We start from the raw sequence: 11,818 nt of genomic DNA on the forward strand, positions 1-11,818 counted from the left end.
TTTATGTATTTAATAGCGTCTAAACTGAAATGTACATTCACGTTTGCATCATTCGCATAAATTATTATCGTCACTCTCTGTTAAATTATGTGTGAATGATATTAAACAGATTCCGTTAACGCAATTCGACTCCATCAATATGATCTCTCTGCCGAAGTATACCCTCTTTGCGTTTTCAAATACATTTTCTTTTCAGCCATACACCCTGAAAGCTTGGGGGCACCTTGTCCATACGCTGCTCTCGGGGGCGAGCTCCACGAATGTGTGCGTGCGCGCAACAACGTGTTTGAGTGTGTGCGCGAGTGTGTGAACGTGTGTGTGTGTGATAGAGAGAGTGAGTGTGTGTGTGCATGCGTGCGCGCGTGTGTCTGCTCTGCTGTTGCTGCCCTTTGATCCCTGCATTAGTGTTAGTTAGGGGCTCGGAGACACACTTGCACCGAGAGCAGCCATAGTCAAGACACGGCAACAACAACAGCGGCACCTCCTCCGCCTGTGTTCCCATTCCCCAACAATACACTTTAAACCGAGCAAAGCCAGGTGCACGACCAAGTCCCTGCCATCACTGGCGCCTCCAGTCTCAATGGGAAAAACCTTTTTTCTTCTTATCCCTAAACAAGGACGAGAATGTGATTAAAAACGGGGGAAAATGCCAAGGAGGAAGCAGGAGCAACCCAAGCGCCTGCCTTCACGTAAGTCGTTCACTCGATTTGTTCAATTTTAACGGCTCTCCGTGTGTTTTGCGCAGTAGTTTAGGGTTAAAGAGGTGAAACAGACAAAAGACTCGGCGTAGGTTATTTCTCCCTTTTTAGGTCCGAGCGAGGCAGCCATGTTGTTGGCGATGGGTAACGTTAGCTAGGCAGTGAGTGGATAAATGATACGTGGCTTTATTAAGAGTACAATCGATAAAGGTCCGATTCCGCTAAAGGTTGCGGTCAGTTGGCATATGTGTCGGTTGTGTGTGAGGAATAACGGCCGAACGTTTTCGGTAATGCGTTCGCCTCTGCTTGGTCGCTTTTCGGGTAGAAAGGGGAGGATCTGGGAGTCTGGCCGCAATAAAATGAAGGGTCAGTCGGATCAGACAAGCCAGAGTCTGGCTACCCATACCCTACTGTTCCTAGTTAGCAATAGCGCTATCTAGCAACGCTCGGTAAACTTCATTTCCTCGGCAATAAACGTCTAACTTTCGTCACATAGTTTTGCTTCCAAATCGCGGAACCGAATTAGTTCGCGCTTGTTTGTCGTCGACTTTAAAAAGTGTGGAGAGATTCCCCCCCCCCCCCCCAAGCCAATGTATTTTTTTCTACCCCTCCCAGTCTGCATGCAGGCTATGTCAGAGCCATGGACGGTCACCTGAAGTTCAGGGTTTTTCCCCCGTTCCCTTTGCAGCCATTCATTGCAGACAGACTACGATCAATAACGCGGTTAGAAAAGGGGAAACGACAGTTGTGCTCTACTACCTTGCTTAAAATAACGCCGTGCCGCAGCAGGTACCTATTGTAAATCCCGTGTTTTGGTGGGATGCTGGTTTACTTTTGTAAATTTGACCCTCCGTATCTTGGATGTTCGTATTGTGCCTTTTATCAGTCCAGATAATAAAAAGATGCGATAACACACTCCGGCCACTAGAGGATTGCTTGTGGTAGTGGGGCAATGACAGCGACTATTAAAGGAATGATCAGAGAGTTCCATTTTTTTTCTATCTCGATCATCCTGCTCAATACATGCGTAAGCAAACAGCTCAATTAGTCATATTGGTATGCAAATACAGTGAATAATTGAGTGATTCATCTTTAAATCGAGGAATGCTTGATTCATTTATCTCATGACACTGTCTTCTTCATATCTTAAATGTCAGACCATGCCAGCTGTTCGGCATACCCAGCCACGATCAAAAAGGCTACCACAAGTTGTCTCTTCTACTCAGTCTACTGACATGTAGTTTCCTTTTAAATTCCCAGGGTTCGAGGACAGAATGAGCCCTCGCACCTGTCCCAGTTTAACATTTCTGACACATGAAATCAAATGTACATGGCAGAGTGATTCCCGCAGCTTCATCCAATAGACACACACACGTTTTTTATTATTCTTTTTTTAAGTGGTGATATTCACTGATCTACTGCTCAGGTGTTTGACCTAGGGTTGAACTTGGGAAATTGCAGTGGTTGGCTGGGAGGCATAGAGGTGGAGACTAGGTGACGGTGGTGAGTGTATCTCTGTGTATATGTGACTGAGGGACAGGGAGATGTTTGGACAGTGAATACCTTCCTGATATGCTGCACAAGGACTATGTAAGCCACATGGGTGGACTGCACAGAAACAGGGTCATGATATAAAATGAACGTAACAAATTGCACCTTTTTTTTGCCACTAACGTTACACTCTACATACAGATGCTTCTTTTAGGGAACTTGTCCAGTGAATGTTTTTTCCTCATCGTTCACCAAAATCTGTCTTATGATGTGTGTTTAGTGTACATTGTAATCATGAAATACATGCAGTAGTTTGTTCTCCTGAAACAGGTTGCCTTTTACTGATTTTCCCATCTTCGTTAGTGATATCCATCTACTTAATTTGAAATTACGTCTATATAAATGTTTCCATGGTGTTTGTTTGCTGATTAGATTAGGAATACAGTATGGAGTACAGTATGGCTCATTGATACTTTTAGAAGTTGTACATTTTCCTTCCAAAGAAAAGAAAACGTGTCCAGTTATGCTTAATTTGAATGGCTCGTGTAGAATTTTATGACATGTCACCCTGTTAACAGGGACAAATGTATATTAATAGTTTCTGAATATTTGTGTGATATGAGTCAGTAGTCTCCAAATGTAGCAAAATTTTAAAAGATTTTTATGTTTTTGATAATCAGACACAAAATCATGTTTAGTACCTGCTGTAGTTGCCTACCTAGAGGAGGGTAACCGGAAAAGATGGTGCGTTTCAACATCCCAATGTACCCTGGAGTTGAATTTTCACCATGATTTTGTTCTAACACAAGCCCTGCTTTGTAATGGTTAAAATGTCTAAGGACAGGCTTTGATAGTTTCAAATGTAAAATAATTAACAGGCTAAACATGTCTGATTCTGTTTTTGTTTTTTTAAATGACTGTAGCATAAAATTAGAAAAATGGTGGACAGAATAATTGTAAGAACCAACAACTAAAATGCTTTTGAGTTTGTGTTTACTAAAGCTTTTGTGAGTTTAGACACCTTGTGTTTCAAAAGGCACACAGTTTAGGTGTGAAAACTGTATTTCACACAGCGTCATCATTATATAGTCGGGATCTGTCTAACATGAAGTCCAATATTTTCCGTCCTTTGGCCAAGAAGACCAAAATTAGCCCATGCCAACCTTTCAATTAAGCTGCTTTGTAATTGGTCTACAACAAAAATACTCTTCACCCACGTATCTGAAATCATGTACTCCTGTGTAGGGGAGGCTGTGTACTGGAGCACTGCTGTGCCTGTGTTCCTGGGTTTAAATGAAAAGCTTTTCTGATTTAGGAGTTGTTTCCCTCCTCAGTCAACAAACTGTCACAGAAAAGTATGAATTTGTCAGAAGCTTTTTGCGCTTTGTTTTGGATCTTCCCACTCTAGAATGGAACTGTCACCTCATGCCATTCGCTGTCAGTCTGTGTGTTTTCATTATTCAGCCAACAACACCCTGGTGGTGTGCCAGCCAACAAGCACAATATCGAGCTTCAAATCTCTTCATCTGTGGTGGAAAAAGGGCAAGCTAATACACTGGCTTTAATGCTGGAGGTGCTTTATCTTAGCACAGACCCAGATATATGGGTTGTGTAGCCCAGCGTGCACTGTCCTATTGTCTGTGGCACAGCTTGTGAGAGGAGACTATTCTTTAAGTGTGTGTGCACGGCACGCACATGTGAAAGTGAACACGCAACCTTTGTGTATTTGTGTCTGTGTGTGTTTGTCTGTGGGTACATAAGCCGGCTATGGAGGTCACAGTACAGTATGGTGCCTTCAACCTGACAAGTAAACATGACCTTTGGTGCCACAATGAAAACTGCCATTCTTAGTGACCTTGCAGTGTGTTATTGTTTGTGTAATTTTGCTGCCTTATTACTTATTCTTAAAAGTTACGGTTAACGAAAAATGCTTCTAAGGTCTAATATTTTGCGTATGTGACTTTGTGATTCAAAAAATATTCTATGCTAAACTTATAGGCAATAGTATTGTTAGATCTCAACCAGTCGTCATCTTTGTCCTGGAAGCCTTTTAAAGCAAGTGAGTGAGTATGTTAAAATATAGACTTGAGTGTGTGTCCATATCATAAAGAGCACAATCGTAAGTGTATCGGGAGGAGCTCTTGTGTTATATTTCTCTCTCCCCTGGTTATCTACATTTGAAATGGAGAGATTTTTAACATTTGGAGACAGATTTCTGCTCCTCTTCGTCAGCCAATAGCTGACTGACTGGGTGGCTCTTTACCTTACTGTAATGGCGGGTCACTGGCTCCCTTCCACTTGCTATGATTATAATGACCTTGGTGGGGCTGCGGCTTGAAAACATTGGTTTAAGGGAAAAAGGAAAATGAGAGGAGGTTTCCATTTCGCTCTTGGCATAAAATTTGTGGGGAATTTCTGCCAAGAATCCCCCACCTCAACACCACCGCCATGCCCCCCGCCCCTCAAGTTGATGGGGCTTGGGTGCTCTGGCGGTGTCGGGCGAGTGGAGCTCAAGCGAATAATGATACACAGGCTTTAACTTAGAAATGAATTAAAGGGCAGGGGAAAGGTGGTAGATGCCTCACTCACCATACGCTGTCAGAGAGAGAGAGCATTAGAAACCTGCTTTCAGTGAACATATTCATGTTCAGTGGCCAAACTCGATTCTGTCTTTTTTGTTCACTTGATAGTAAATGTAAAACACTATGACTAATGTGAATAAACAGTTGTGTAAGGTTTAATTGGCCTGGTTTCAAAGAACTTAACGTTTGCGTCCCTTCTTTGAAACCAACCTTATTTGCGATTTTAGACAATTGGCAAGGCACATGTGCAGCAGGGTGTTTTATCATCATGTCAGTGATGTTTCAGGCTTAAAAAGCCACGCTTAGAAATACAGCTTAAAAATAAGTGTTTCTTACGAATCAAAGCTGTCTGTATGAGAATAACATGTGAAATAGGAGTTTTCTCAAAATAACTTCTTTGAAATTGTTATTGAAGAATTAATTTGAATTTGTATTCCTGTGTAGTGTCACTTTAGATCTAGGGTAATGCCTGAAATAAAAAATTGAAAGAATATCGGTGCAGGTCCTTGTATGGTGTGAATTGGTGACTGGTTTCACAGCTACTTTTGTTAAAGTTTTGGTGAAGTTATCATTTGGAACCTGCCAAGTACAGCCATACCAGTAAGAGAACTTTATTGTAAAACTGGGTGTCAAGTACCTTATTCATCATCACATTTACTGTTGGTATTGAAGGAGATGACTACTTTTAACGCTACCTAAATATTCATGGCCCATCCAGAAATTCAAATCGGAGACCTTCAAGTCACAAGGCCACTTCACATGTCCTTACACTAGTACAGGGAATATAGTGTAGGGAATCCATGACAAACTTCGTGTCTCAGAATTGTCATATTCACTTTGTATTTAAAGGCCCCCTCTAGGGATTTCATTGCCCCATACAACTTTCTAGCCTTCACTAACATTCAACTCCGAAATAAATAATGAGTAATTTCCACAAGTCATATCTTCGTTACAATTAGATACTTGTATACGGCAGACATAGACAAAAAGTTTGAAGATTCACAACTGTGTTGTTTCAGGGTGTGGTTTTTGAAGGGTTCGTAACAGTATGTGCATTCATATGAAATTGCTCAGGACGTAAGCCTTACTGTGCCATGATGTGAACTGAATAAGTGCGGCCAACCTCGGGTAGCCATGTGACTACATTGTTCATCCCCAGTTAGGGTAAGATATGTCCCTGCAAATAGTTAGGTCAAACATGCTAACTCATTAAAACATTTTTTTTAATTAAAAAAACTGGGTGCAAGTCTTTCTCTCCGTGGTGTTTGGGGGGCCTCCTGCTGCACATTCGGGCAGGGCCATAACAATAACTAATACCATAGGAGTGTTTATCTGTGTGCATATGGGAATGTACTTGCACGCAACCTGGTTGCAGCATGATATTGTAATTGAGTAGGAGCAATACTAACATATTCAGTTTTTAGAGAGATTATAATTCAAATGTTTGTGTGACTTAAATTTAATGGTAAGAATATCACTCATTGTATTTGTCTGTGAAGATTCTCGGTCATCCAGGTCATAGTTATCCAAAGAAAGTTAAAATCAAGGGCAACTGGACTTGGTTGAAGACACTAGATGTTTCGTCCCTCATCCAAAAGACTTCTTCAGGGATCCATCTTCTGTTTAAAAGACCGCACCCCCAAGCACAAGAAAAGCAATCTAGTGTATGCGGTCCAATGCAGTGAGGAATGCACAGACCCCTGTACATTGGGGAGACCAAACAACCACTACACAAACGCATGGCTCAACATAGAAGGGCCAACTCCTCAGATCAAGACTCAGTTTACTTGCATCTGAAGGACAGAGGACACTCGTTTGAGGACCACCAGGTGCACATTTTAGGCAGAGAAGATGGATGGTTTGAAAGAGGTGTCAAAGAAGCCATTTACACCCGGGTTGAGAAGCCGTCATTGAACAGGGGAGGGGGTCTACGCCACCGCTTATCCCCCACGTACAATGCGGTCCTTTCATCACTTCCCAGGAAACTCAACAAACGTAACCTATTGGCCTCAGGTGAGGATGCCAACGATGGTCGTTCAGTCTTGCTTGGCATCGGGTAGTCCTAATGACCATAACGACTGTCGTTACAACAGCCAGGAACACTAACGAACCAGCGGTATGGAGCTTAGTTTCCCTACCAGTCAGTCAGAACTGAAGAAGTCCTTTGGACAAGGGACTAAACGTCTTCTAGTATCTTCAACCAACTCATTGTATTAGTTTTGTTTTTTTAAATCTCTGTACCAAAAACACCGTTGTCTATTTTTGTCTTGTAAACCACAAATATTCTTGATTATAAAATGTTTGAGGTCACTGGAAAGAGACCCGAATGTTTAATGACTGAGGAGCTGATAAAGTGTTTGTCTAAACTATCTCACCCAAAGTTTTTAAGTTGCTCACTTATTTAATAACAAAGCATGGAGAACATAATGCAGTTCTTTAAGCTTTGACCATTTTTTTGTATATTTATTGTTTAATTGTTAAATATTATTATGTGCCATAATAATGTAGATGTCCAGTGGGAGTATGACATTCAGAAGGTTTCATTTACTGAAGGCTGGATATTGAATCTCAATACTTTTTGAATATCAAGTGAAATGGGTTTGTTACACCAGCTATCAAAGACTGTCAAACTAAATTTGCTAAATGAATTTATATTTAACTTCAGGTATTCTCAGTGCAAAAAAAGCAAACCTTTTATACAGTCCTGCATTTACCAGTGATTGTAAAGATACATTAAAATACTTGCTCTTTCCAGTTAGTGATTTTTATTTTAGTTGTCGCTGGCATCTTTAAAAAGTAATTTCTCATATGCTATACCACACTTTAGTTCAAGTTGTAACATAAACACAAACTGAAATGGTCAACATTTAAAATGTTGAATCAGATGAAAACCCCATATTCATCTTGTTTGTTATCTGATTACAAATGACTTTATTCAATATGAATAGAAATTTAGTTTTTCTTCAGAAGTGCCTTCTCTAAGGAGAGAATCCTCTGCAGCACAAAACCAGGTAACAGTAGTTGTCCTAATACCTTCAGTACAGTACCTGCCTGTCTGCCTGGTCTCAATCAGACCCCCCCCCCTCTGTATGGAATGGAAGTGCCTCAGCCTTGGTAACGATTTTTCCCGTGTTGACAAGTCACAACATGGAGATCTACAGCTCGGAGAGCAGCCCTTTGGCTACGCAGAGCCCTGCTTGCACTGAGTAATAGCAATCTCACAGGAGTAGCAGGCTTTCAGCTGGCAGCAGTTCATACGGAACAGCTCGCCGGTGCAGCTGGGAAAGACAGAGCAGAGCGGAGAGGAGAGGGAGAGAGGAGCTGGTGGTGGTAGCAGTGGAGATGGAGGGAGGGAGGAAGTGGAGAGGAAGAGCTGTTAAGAGCTTTGGGCGGTTTCTCTGTTGTTGTACCACACAAGTGCATCCAGGCCCTGCAGGACAAGCCTTTAACAGGCATGAGGGATGGAGAGCATGAGAGGAGAGGAGGAGGAGGCGGCAGTGGAGGAGGTGGTGGTCTGGGGAGCTGAAGCCGGCCAGTCGTGCCAGACGCCCGCTCTAAACAGGGATGTGATTTATTGTTGGACTCAGTCTCACGTTTCACTCCTAGAAAGACACTAAAATTACAATGTACAGAGATAAAGAACTTCCTCAATTGTCCTTTTGAAAAAAGACCCTGTGGGCTGTGAAGGCATTTTGGAGCATGTGGTACATCTTTAACTAGCAAGTGAATTTGGGAGTTTTTTTTGGCATATTGTGGCATCTGATTTTATTTATTTTTGGCTGTGGATTCTGCTTTAGTTATTGCTTTGACTGTCACTACAGACTACTTTAGCATGTTTAACGTGAACTGATTTTCAAAATGTGGTGATTCACTTGATGTATATTTTGCTAGGGGGTTTAAAATGGCTTTTGGCCAACATGTTGATCTTTGTCGCCCTCGCTGAATGCACCCTGCATGGCACTGTGCTATGAGATGACCTCACTTCCTGTGTGGGTAGAGGAGGGCAGGAGGCCTCTTTATACACACACACACACACGTACACTGACATTTTCTCTCAAGCACAGCCTGCCTGTAGTTAGCCTTTAATGCACTAGCCAGGCTAACCCCTCTCTCCTCCTTGGTGTGGAAGTGTTTCCACATTGCGTATTTAGGCAGTCAAGAGCAAGACACAGGCTAATCACTTTAACTAGCCGGGCTAAAAGTTGCGTGTCTGCAGCTTTTTTGGATGTGGGATCAGTTTTATAGGGAGATTAAAAGTAGAGAGAAGGAGGTGGCCTGTTACAGACGCAGGATAGTAGGACCATAAGGCAGTGACAGCTCTCTCGGGAAACAATATATCACCTCTAAAAGGAGAGTGGAAGTGTTTGGCTGCGGGACAAAAATACTGAGAAGTTAAAATCATTGATGTGATGTCATCTCTGAGAAAGCCATTGTCAGTGCCGTGTGAGGTTATTTATGATGCTGAAAATACAGGTGAGCATCTTGACTAATTCAGTGTTGTAGACGAGGCTTCCCCATTTTCACACCGTAGTTGTAGCATCCTAGTGCATTAAAGGAACGATGCGACTCGGGTCTCATCCTTTCATTGTTTACCAAGGGCATTTAGTCACTTGATTTTGCCCTTGTGATGCTAATGAGATTAGCTAAATCACTGGATATTCCACTCTGAGTGAGAAGCCCTGTAGTTTATGGTACCTTTTAAGCATATAACCCTAACTAGAAACAAATTAAGCTGGACATTGCAGAATAAGATTATGAATGGATGGATTTAGGTAGCAAGCTATTCTAAAAAGGACAAAATCAGATGGCTGGTATGTTCCCACTGCCCACGAGTGTTTGAATGGGGGCCATGTTGGTTCAGATTGCCATGTCATTAATCCCTCGTACTCTACAGGGGAGTGGTCAGCAGCAGATGTATTTGCACTTCCTCCAGAAGGTTTTCTAGATTAACACAAATCCTCCCAGAAAAAAAACATTTAAAAACCTCATTTGGCACGCACAGCCAGACTTTGTGCTCATAGCTGGCCAAAGACAGCCACCCCTCCCTCTACATCTCATTGACTCCCCTGATTTTTAAAAATTTTTAAATTTTTCTCCCCCACCTTGTGATTCGTAGAGCTTAGCCCCGTGTCGATTTGGACAGGCCAGTGTAATTGTTTGGAAACTCGGTACTGTCATTTGCATGTAGCAAGCAGCCACTTCGCCAGTTTCAGTGGTTTGACCTTGTTGTACCTGCCAGCCAAAAATGAGATCATCAGAAGAGTAGACGAGAAGCTGACATCTCTCCTCCACCTACCCGTGGCTTTAAGTGATGGTTGTCATAGCAATCATTATGCCACAGAACAGACTCAGTGGGTGAAGGATGGCTTTGAATGCGGCAGCCTCAGGTCACAACCTGGTTATGACAGAACAGATAGACCTATGAGGGTTGGTTGCAGTACACAGTCTGCACAAAGTAAACAGCCGCATACATTGTATGTCAAGTTTATATAGATTCCAGGTGGAGATTGAAATTACTGAGGTGGTGTCTCTTTTTATGCCTTGAAGAAAGCTAGGCAGGTAGTGGTGTAACGGAGAGGGAAAGAGCAGCATGGGGCGAACAATGCCTCTCATTCCCATCAGCTGCCCTGGCCAGCATTTAACATGGAGATTGGAAACGGAATAAGCTCTCCCCCCATTCTCCCTGGACCTGCATGTAAATGAGGTTAGCGGTTAGCATTTCCTGCTGTGCCACAGCAATTCTTCTCCCTCTCTTGCGCCCTCTTTTTCCTCCTTTATTTTTTTTTTTTAAATAATGGCCTGAAAGTGCTCCCCCTTTCCTGGGGTAGGGGCTGAGACCAATGCTGATTAGTGTCCCTGTCCTAAGTGACAGGCTAAAATCCAAGCAGGCACTGCCTTGGGCGCCTCTGCCAAACAGCCGTCAAACCAATACCACCATAAAAAAAGCCATCTTCTCCACCCCCCTCAATTCTCAAGATTCCCTCCCTCTTTCGTCTTCCTCACTCCTCTGCTCATTCTCCTTTGCCGCCCATTCTGAGTGTCTCTAATAGACACTGCCTCCATCGCTCTAACACACTGTCCCCTTACATACATTCATGCACATATAGAATTACCTCTCACTCTACCCCCCACCCCCCCCTTCCCACCGGACCTTGCTTTGTATCCCTGGGTGGACTGGCTGCTATAGAGCCGGGTGTCCCTTTTGCCAATGGGGTGATTTTACAAACAATACATGGACACTGTACGCACTCCCACCTTCCACCCTCCCACTCTCTCTCACTTCTCTTCCACAGACACAAAATCACCTCTGCGAGGAGCTTCAGTTTGCCAGAAAACTACACAGCAGGGTGATGGCCTGTTCTTTTCGCACTTGTTCCAAAGAATGTACCCCATCTACTTGAGAATGCTGGCGCGACATCCACGTCTTGGTTGAATGAGGTTACTTTTGTCAACCGGAAGAAAAATTTATGCGATCTGACTTGTATGTCAAGTGGCTTGTAATTAGTAGTTTTCAAAACTACATGAAATGGTAATCTGACCTGTATTCATGACAGTTTTGTCTGATATAAAGCAAATATGTGAGGGGTTATTTTAGTTGAGCATTTGCGGGCATATGCTAATTACTCAGTGTTTGAGAAAAGGAAAAAAAGTAAAAAAAGCACTGAAAATATATTGCTGTTATGTCTCTGTAGTAGCTGTAATAAACTGGTTACCACCATGCTGTCTTCTTACTATGTCGGTCTGTAGGAAACACTGTACAAACGATAAAACAACCACTGCAGCACGGCAAATTGATCTGGTTATGTCAATCAAACTGGAATGTTACCAAGTACATTTTAAGTAAATAATACAGCATTGGACATTTATAGAAAAATAATGTGTGTTGTTGAGAGAGGCAGGCTGAAGTTTTTTTTTCTATGTGATGTTTTAAAGTGTGCTGCATGTGTTTGCCTGTATTCAGTTTCACAAAGAAGGATGCCACCCACATATGCCTATTCCAATAAGAAAGAACGGCTGAAGTCTTGATGAATGTGTACAGTTCTTTCT

General features: G+C 42.5%; 1 long non-coding RNA gene across 1 annotated transcript; it reads left to right on the forward strand.

Moving 5' to 3' along the window:
• The first annotated feature begins 246 nt into the window (after nucleotides 1-246).
• On the forward strand, nucleotides 247-11,489 carry LOC123969511. Its single transcript, XR_006824749.1, has 2 exons — nucleotides 247-689; nucleotides 11,065-11,489. It is a non-coding gene; the product is annotated as an uncharacterized LOC123969511 (long non-coding RNA).
• Nucleotides 11,490-11,818: the final 329 nt, after the last annotated feature.

This window comes from Micropterus dolomieu, linkage group LG04 (genome assembly GCF_021292245.1).
Source record: "Micropterus dolomieu isolate WLL.071019.BEF.003 ecotype Adirondacks linkage group LG04, ASM2129224v1, whole genome shotgun sequence".
In the NCBI taxonomy this organism is placed as follows: Eukaryota; Metazoa; Chordata; class Actinopteri; order Centrarchiformes; family Centrarchidae; genus Micropterus; species Micropterus dolomieu.